The sequence below is a fragment of the Corvus kubaryi genome, unplaced genomic scaffold, assembly GCF_017639235.1.
Source record: "Corvus kubaryi isolate FWS band 111438036 unplaced genomic scaffold, C.kubaryi_AGA036_p1.0 37396, whole genome shotgun sequence".
Taxonomy (NCBI): Eukaryota; Metazoa; Chordata; class Aves; order Passeriformes; family Corvidae; genus Corvus; species Corvus kubaryi.
This window is the reverse complement of record NW_024581135.1, coordinates 8,296,969-8,306,610: the sequence shown is the minus strand read 5'-3', so window position 1 is coordinate 8,306,610 and position 9,642 is coordinate 8,296,969. Positions and strand designations below refer to the sequence as shown.

Sequence of the window (9,642 nt, the reverse complement as noted above, 5' to 3'; positions counted from 1 at the left end):
GCTCTGCGGAGAGGCTTTGGGTACCGCAACTGGGACTCTGGAGCAGCTCCAGAGGAGCGCCACGAAGTTGATAAGAGGAGCACTTCACGTTGAGTCCTGTGTGCAGTGTTGAGCACCACAGTATAAGAAAGGTATTAAGCTATTAGGGAATGTCCAGAAGAGACCAGGAGGGTGGGGGAGTTCTGGAGGCCGAATGAGGAGCGGCTGAGGGCCCTTGGTTTGTTCAGCCTGGAGGAGAGGAGACTGAGGGGAGGCCTCATCAGGGTCTTGAACATCCTCACGGGAGAAGGTGGAGGCACAGGTACTGATCTCTTCCATTTCATGACCAGTGACGAGACCTAAAGGAATGGCCTGAAGCTGAGCCAGGGGAGGTTTAGGTTGGATATCAGGCAAAGGTTTTTCACCCATTGGGTGGCTGGGCACTGGGACAGGCTTCCCAGGACAGTGATCACAGCTTGGTACCAAGCCTCACAGAGCTCAATAAGCATTTGGAAAACACTCTCAGGCACATGGTGGTGTCCTGTGCTGGGCTAGGAGCTGGACCTGATGATCCCGATGAATCCTTTCTGGCTCGGGATATTCTGTGATTCTGTGATTCTCTGACAGGCTGGGAAAGTTGGAGCTGTTCAGCCTGGAGAAGAGAAGGTTGCATGGAGACCTCATAGAAACCTTCCAGCAGCTGAAGGGGCCTACAGAGGAGCTGGAGAGGGACTATTCATCAGGAACTGTAGTGATAGGACAAGGAGTAGTGGGCATAAATTGAAAAAGTGGAAATTTAGATTAGATATAAGGAAGAAATATTTTACCATGAAGGTGGTGAGACACTGGAGCAGTTGCCCAGGTGAGTTGTGGGTGCCCCAACCCTGGTGGTGTTCAAGTCCAGGCTGGATAAAGCCTGGGTCAGCCTGGTCTAGTGGGAGGTCCCTGCCAGTGGCATTGAGACTGGATGGTCTTCAAGGTCCCTTCCAACCCTTAACATTCTGTGATTCAATCATTAGAAGGAAAGCCATATGTGTTGGGCTGTTTGCCCTGTGAGCATGCTCCCAGCTGGGCTGGGGGCAGTGGTTGGGGCTGTGCTGCAGCCTGTACCGCTTGCAGGCACAGACGTGGTGGGGATGAAATCCTTGTCCCCAGCTGAAGCTGCCAGCCCAGCTCCTCCTGAACACCTGCTTCTGCAATGACTTTCCCATGTGCTTGACTTTAGTGATTGAGGACAAAATTGCACATCTCCTTATTCCAGAAGCTACGTTTTCATCGCGGGTTTGAGCCTTTTGAGGAAAATGTACAATGTGAAGCAGAAAACAATTTGCTTCAGCCTGTCTTAGGGATGGTAAAGGCATCACAATAAAAATTATATGCATGGATGGGATATGGGAGAATAATGCTGTTACATTAATTTATATATCATATATATTCACTATAACATTATATTCATTATTATTCTATTAATGAAATCTTCCCTTTATCATTGCACTGATATGGAATACAATTTTTTAGAAATATTTGTATATTGCATTGCCCCAAGCTTGGTATTTCACTGCAAAGACTTTGACAGAGCTTTCCATATTACAAAGTCTGCAGTAATTCAGTGCGTATCCCATTACAGTTCCCAGAATAATGAGTAGGTAGGATGGAATTTTTAGCTGTTTACTACAGTGGCATCTTTAGTGATAACTGTGGTTTCTTGGTGCTGGTATATTGTGACCAGCAGAGTCACCAAACATGTACAAACTGAGAGGGGAGGATATGAGTCTATAATAGACATATTAAGAATGGAAAAGGGAGGCATTTGCAGCAGCAGAAACCCACTGTGGTTTAGCTGAGCAATAAATGAATTTTCAAATCATTCAACTTTGGCTTTTGTCACACAGAAACAAAGTCTTTTTATTCTCAGTAATTCCTGCTGAGCTGCCTGCCCTGTCTGTGGTTTAGATAGTTACTTTGCTGTACTTGAATGCCAAATTCTGGATTGAGAAAGACAAAAGGTTTTTTTAATCAAATAAAATATCTTTCCCTAACATCAGATAAATGCCTTTTGCCAGCCACATGCCTGAAGGAAAACAAAGTGCCTTATCTGTTTGTGCCTTAAAGACCAGGACCATCAGAAAGCCTGAAATAAGAAACTTTGGGAACGTGAAGTGTGTGCATTAGAGAGGAATCTACTCCATAAGTAGATGGATACTGCCAGTGGCTGCTGGATCTTTCCTTCTCTAGACACGTGTAAGTATAGTCAGGTAATGATTTGTATATAAATTTGGATTAGTTACAGTCAGGTCTGCTGCTGGGTTTGGTAATATCAAATTAAAAGATCTTAATTCCTACCAAAAAATAAAGTGATCATATGACAAATATTAGCCATATTGATAGAGGGGCATTAAAACTAATATATGAGAAAGTTAATAACCAGTGTTGGTGTAAATCACTGCAACTCCAAGGACCTTAGGACATTGCCAGCTCACACCAGCTCAAGTCTCAGTCCTTAAACCCATCTGGTTATCCTAGAGGGCACAATATCCTGTTGCACAAAAATGGGAGAAGCATGAGGGAAAAGCATACAAAAGTGTACCTGAATTGGAAATTGCCAAAATAAATACATCAACAAATAGTTTTGCAGAGAAAGGAAACAGAGCTGTGACCTGCAGAGAGATGGCACTTGCTCTGAAGTGACTGGAATTGCTATGAAACATCACGGGAGAATCATCTGTTTTGGAAAGCAGCACAGAGTTGTTTCATTGCACTGGCTGCAGAACAAGATAATCCAGAATGTTCTGAATTTAGTTTTGGGACGTCAGTATTGCTCTGGATATAATAAATCTGACAAAGAAAAACTCAGGGAAGTTCATGAAAAGCAGAGGAGCCTAAAGCAGCCATATACCTCTAGAGAAAGCAGAATTGCTCTCCTGTCCCTAACAGGGGCTTTTTAAGAGCTGTACTTTGTAAAGGCCTTCAGAGCTGCCTGATGCGCTGGTTGAGTGAGCCGAGGCCAGTTGGCTTGACTGGAGGTGTGTCCACAGCAGGACTGTAAAGGAAGGGTAAGAGGACCATGGGTACATGGATGGATGCATGGACGGATGAGAAAGAAAATAGGTGGAAAAACCTAACCTGAGTGTTTGTGTGGTGATCCATGATAAAATGATCGGGTGTTTCTGAAACGATATCATGTGTAACTTGGGAAAAGCCTGTGTGTATGACAAGGAAAAGCCTTCTATAGAAATCTGGAGCTGATTCCTGGTAGGGCTTCCAGAGTTTATATAAACGTCAACATCAGGCCAAAGTCATTGTTCTTTACTGAGGCCTTCACTGTGTGCAATTATGGGGCAACCACGGAGTGCATTCAGTGTAAGAAAACCAACTGGGTGGGAGCCTTGTTCCCAGGGATTAGGCCAGGTTTGTTTTCTGTCAGGGGTGAGAATGAATGTCCATAGAGCTCTTCAAGCACAGTCTGCAGATCCTAAATATCTATGGCATCCCTTCTGCAGAAGCCTGTTTGTGAGCTGGGCTGAAGCATGGCCAATGACCAACAGCAGCTTTGCAACAAGGGATGCCTGTCCCTCCCTCATTCCATGTTGCAGACAACTATATCAAGGACTGCTGTGATCTGCGGCCTTTAGCTAGGACTGTGAAAACAAATATTGTAAATTCTAAATATTCTTCAGGAATATACATCTCTTCCAAAGCTTTCACATACAGAAGCCTTCTGGAAAGCCTTCATAAATAAAGAATTATAGAACTGGGCACATTTTCCAGAAATGCCTTTTATCTCACCAGCTGAGGATGCTTTTGTGTTTTATTATCTGCAAAAGGAGGTGCTGTAGCCACCCAGGTTAGCACACAGCTGGGTCACAGGCAGAGAGCAGCATGGCTGACAAGTCCTGCAGCACAGGAGCTCGTTAGGCACAAAGTGCAGCGTGCTGTGAACTACTCTGGGTCTTGGCAAGAGTGCAGCCAGCAGTGGACAAGTTCTATAAAATTGATTTTCCAATAGTGTTGGCATTTTAGAGAGGAAAGGGAAAAGAGACAGCAGCAGTGTGAAGCCATCAGATCGCATGCACTCTCATATATGAAAAGAACTTGTGCTTATCGCAGGTTAGCAACAGGATATGCAGTTTTATGTCTGACATCAAATTTTTGTTTATTCATTTTGCAAAAGATGCTGGGTTGTCAGCTGCAGGGGCTAAAGTCATTTATGTGCTGAAAAGTGCTGCATGGACAAATGCAGCCTGGGTTTCCCTGTATCACTCTGCCAGCATGGCTCAGCCCTGTTTCAGTTTCCCTACTCATTCAGTACTTGCTAAAATAGTCACCTAGGGAGTCAACACTGCCAGCCATGGCCGTGGTTTCTGAGATATGGAGTCCAGCCCAGTCAGAAGTTTGCCAAGATAACCTCATTGCATCACGCGCCACAGAGCCACAAACAGCTGTAGCATTGAAGGACTGTGACATTTAAACAAGATACTGAAAATGCAAGGTAATCATCGCCATGTTACAATGCATCCAAATGTGGAATTTAGAAATTAAAGGCTTCCTACCATATTTTTATAGCACCAGGCAACATCTAGGTTCAAGGGACAGACTGAATAGCTGGGACAGTGATCTTCAGTGGGGCGTATTTTTTTCAGTGGTAATTTCTGGTGAGAAGCAAGGACAGTGTGGAGCCTGAAGATACACAGGGAATGTACATGAGTGCATTCTAGTCCTGTGAGTGCGTGCATCTGTCATAAGTGTGTCACTTGCTAAGAGTCAAAATAAGGTCAGTGCAGATGAGTAAGTATATGTTAAAAAAGGACAGGGAGGAAATTAATGTCAAATCAAGCTAAAAATACATGGCTGAGTGGATGAGGAAAATGGCATAAAAAATGCAAACAGAAAAACTGCAGTCTGAGAACGAAAGCAGCCTTGCACAAGAAGTTAATTTTTTTCCTGGGCTTGATTGAAAATATTTTAAATATATGTGTCTTTGAAGTTAGAATGAAAATTAATGTATTTAAGTTTGGAGGTTCACAATTTCTCTCCCCATGAAACTGAGATTCTCTCCCTTCCTGCCTCCCTCCGTCCCTCCCTTCCTCCTTTTCCCTCTCTTTCTCCTTCATTCCCTTTGTGGCATCTCAGATCCACAAGGAAGGAAAACATTCTAGGAACTGCACTTGAAAGAAAGCTTCTGCCCAGGATCCCAAGGTTTTCCATGTAGTCATTAGCAGGCAATCACAATGGCAATTGCATTTGGCAATACTGTTGACTGAATTTATTTCAATTGGCATTGTATTTGTAGAGGTACAGACTTTATACAAAAAATATCAACAACTCATTTTAAATTATTTTGAGATAGGGAAATAACCCACCCCTGTTTTGCCCTTCAGTGTACAAAGGCAGAGTGTGAACCTCTAAGGCACATGTTGTGATTTTTGGGGTGGTGCTGTGCAGGCCCAGGAGTTGGACTCGATGGTCCTTGTGGGTCCCTTCCAACTCAGGATATCCTATGAATCTATGAACAAGGCTACTCCTGCAGAGTTTACAGTCCAGAGAGGAGCAGATTCCTCTGCAGGTGGTAGAAAGAAACAGCACACAGAGTGTGATTGTTGTGCTCATTTGATGCATCTATTTTAAGTTAAAAAATTGTCTTCTGGAGAGGCCTGTTTCTTTCCTTCACCTGTTGCAGTTGGAAAAGGTGCCAAACTTCATAGACATCTAACTTTTAGGCCTCAGAATAAGGAGATAATGATGTTATCCTGTGTAATTTGTTCAACAGCACAGGTTATCTGGGTCAGTGTTGAGGAGTGTTTGTGTTGCAGCAGTCTCAGGCACTTCTGTCGGACAGCAATCACTGCTGGCATTGACAGTGCTGGGAAGGACACATTACAGAGCAGTTTGAAAAATGTCTATTTCTCTTAGCCAATGGAAACCTGCAAATTTACAGTGACAATTCAAATACCACCAGTTCTCATTTCCAACAAATATTTCCATTTTGCAGCATCCAGCTTCCTCACAAATTTGACCTTTCCCTCAAAAAGCACATGATGCAAATGTAAAAATAAAGGAACCAAGATCTCACTTAGAAACACAATTTTCCATTGAAAGCAGTTTTAATGAAATATATTCCATCAGCTGTAGTTGTTTCTGACAGTCAGTAAGTGATTCGGGTGCCTAAACACAGGATTCATGGTCTGTTTTAGAAATACACTAAAGCATCCAGGATACCTGCATGGAGCTGGGGATGTGACAGCCACCTGTGAGACCCTTACCGGGCTGGGGCTGGGGTGGGACACTCCGGGGCATCTGGAGTAGCATTGCACACCCTGTGGCTGTGCAATTGGTCTCAGAATCTCTGCGATTTCAGACAATAAAACATCCCATCTGATGCCATTACTAATGGGCTGTCAGAGCCTGATAAAGGAGAGGGGGAAGCAGCACAGTGCCCTTGAGTCTCACCCTAAATTCCTGACACTCTTTTGGTCTCTCCTGGTTATTTTCCACCAGAGCAGCCAGAAATTCCTGCGGTGGCATCTCCGTGCTGTGACCTCCAGTGAGTGCAGAGCGCTGGGAGCTGGCTCACCCACTGCCTCCATGCCAAGCCCCAGAGCAGGAGGCAGAGTGCAGTGCAGGCACTCACAGCAGCAACTGTCCTGGGAACACTCCGAGCACATGACATGCAGGCACAGCAAGCTTGGCAAGAAAAAAGTGAAATCTGGTGTTGGGCAACTGGATTGTGCAAGGAACACCGGGATAAATGGAGTGATACCTAGTAATGAACTCTGTGTAAATCTCCCTGAAGCTATAAAAAGAGAAGGAGGATTAATAATTGTCTGAGTTACCATTATTAAATATATTTTTTAAGTCTCAGGGTCACAGGGGCAGCACTGGAGAGCCATATCCTGGAGAAGGAAGACAAGAACATAACTGGTCCAGGTTGGCTGCGGCTCTGAGCAACCTGGTCTAGTGGAAGGTGTCTCTGCCCATGGCAGGGAGGTTGGAACGGGATGATCTTTCAGGTCCTTTCCAATCCAAAACGTTCTGTGATTTTATGGTAATATAATATAAATGGGATTGGTATTGCAGAGTTCTCAGGCCTTTTCCTCCTTCATAATTTCATTACCATTTTGCCTGTAATCTCTGTGAAAAAATAAAGAATTGTCTCTTTAGTCTATAGTGACCTGCTAGTTAGTGTCAGCAAAGCATTGTTAGGCTGCCCTGGATTGCTGAGCTACTGCTTAAACCTGACCTTTTCTGATGAAAGCAGGGACTTGGCTGTGTTGTGTAAGATTTGATGTTACAACAAGAACATGGGGTATGAACCTTCTGAACTTAACATTTTAATGTGATGGGAAATGGATCTGTTAACAGAATCAGTTGTATTCTCCTCCACATATTTTTTAAGGTTTAATAAGGAAGGCTCAAGAAGGTTTAATGAGAAAGATATTTTTTTAATTCTTACCTCTTTTAGTAGAATTATCACACACAAGTTGAACTAAAGTACACAGGACCTCAGAGGTACTGAAAAATACGTGCCCAGCTGTGTTGCTGATGTGGAACGTTGAACTATGACCAGCCTAAACTGGCTCCTGGCCTTTGTCTTAGCCCTTTACTCCTACACTACACATTTTGAATATGAATGTCTCCTGGCATTGTAAATTTACCCCAGTGAAGAATTTGGCCTTCATGTTGCAGAGACAAAATCTCAGTATCGTGTTTGTGTTTGTATTGTTCTTAGTGGGTTTTTTTTGGTAAGCTGTTTTCTTCTTTTTGCTTGAGTGATTCATTTATGAAACAAGATGATGAGATTCAGGTTTCTGATGGTCTTTCCATTACCTGGGAATTGAAGTACTCTGAGCAGGCCAGGACTCGCATGAAGATAAACACACATACTCAAAGTGAACACAAACATTTTAAATAAAACTTGTGCCCCTTGCTATTTACCCTGCTGATCTTCTGCTGTGGATTTATGGCTGTTGTCACAGTACTTTCTTTTCTGGCCTTTCTCGGAAGAAAGCTTTTTCAAGAACTAAATTAATTAAATTCACAGAGTGTTAAACTAAAACTATTGTCCATACAGATATGCACATATAAACATGCATACACCTACAATTAGAAACCAGTTCTTCTGGAGATTTTATCTATATCTGGCAGATAAGATTATCTAATAATTTGTTTGTTTTGAGTTTGGATCTGCAGGGCAGATGCTGGACTCCAGATAATATAATTACTTTGGGAAAGGGCACCAGCTTCTCTTATGGGCATCCTTAGACTCTTACAAAGCTCTTCTATTCCAAATAAATTCACTGCCATGTGTTAGTTGCCAAATATATTATTTTTTTAAAAAAGGGAATTTTGTGCACCAGTCTTTTTGAGAGTAATCTGCTTACACAGTTTCTGGACTCTTAGATCATTTTCCAGCATTTGTGGTGCAGCAGAATAAAGATCATGTTTTATTCCAGTTATGAGATTTTAGCTATATATTATTAGAGACTTTAAAAGTAGTTTGACATGCTTGTAACCAGAACATGGGCCAAAATGAGTAATGTTTTGCCATCAGTGAATTTCTGCTGCTTCAGAAAAAGTGATCTTAACTTCAGAACCAGCAATGATCTTACATCTACATGTTTCAATGAAACTTGGTCTCTTTATGGCTGTGCTAGAAGATTGATACATTTTCTGTTTGCTCTATAGGCAGAATTTCAGTCATCCTGGCTTTCTCTTTTACTGCATAATAAATGAGGAGTGTCATTCAAGGGTTTTTTTTTTTCTAAGGAATCTCATCCTCATTTGGTGCAGAGCCACTTCAGATGCTTTACTAACATTTTATTGTCTGCCTCACTAACAGATACGGTGTCTGCCCAGAAACACTGTGGCTTCCCTTAGGTTGTTCTATTCATTCAATTCAAGTGGACAGTAAAACATGCTGAATGACAGAGTGTCACTGATGACTAGAGAGCTTTAAAGGAAAACCATTCTGCCTTCTGCCTTTTCATCAGTTTTCATATATCTGAATCTACCCTGCATACACACACTGTATTTTAATGGCCTGTTTATTAATTATATTTCTATTAATTTTTAGTAATTAAATAATTAGGAAAAATAGGTACCTATGTCAAAGATTAATAATCAACCTGCTATTGAGAAATGTTGGTTAAGTGTATTTTTGGTAAATTATTCTGCAGTGCTTGGGAAACATGGAAAACTGAGGGAGGGTCTTTAAATGGAAAAAATCATTATGTCTGTCTGCTCTGGTCATAGATGAAAGAGATGACTGAAAAATGCCAGTCTGTGACTTGTATCAAGTGTGTGAGTTGGTGGAATACCTGGATTGGTAACCAAAGACCTTCTCAGGTTGGAGTTTGCCATGTTGTAGAGCCTGGTACAAAGCCAGCAGCACTCGTGTTCCCTTTTGGCTCCCACAGTGCACAGGTCTCATGTGCTGCACAGGGATAAGGTGCTATTTACATTTGCTTTTCTTTTTTCACTTCCTAGTCAAGCAGAAGTGTAAGTGACTGTAATTCCTCTCTCCATTAACTAGATGTAACACTTCAGCAACTTTTGCCTGACATACACATGGTTTTCTGGAGCCCCTTATCCTGAGGGATCTACTGGACCTTCAGATGCCCTTCAGGTATTAGATACCGCTGTGTGACTTCCAAGGTAACCCAGGAG

General features: G+C 42.5%; 1 long non-coding RNA gene across 1 annotated transcript; it reads left to right on the top strand.

Moving 5' to 3' along the window:
• Positions 1-50: 50 nt before the first annotated feature.
• Positions 51-6,928, top strand: LOC121670655. Its single transcript, XR_006018194.1, has 3 exons — positions 51-131; positions 2,025-2,220; positions 6,475-6,928. It is a non-coding gene; the product is annotated as an uncharacterized LOC121670655 (long non-coding RNA).
• The last annotated feature ends 2,714 nt before the right edge of the window (positions 6,929-9,642 follow it).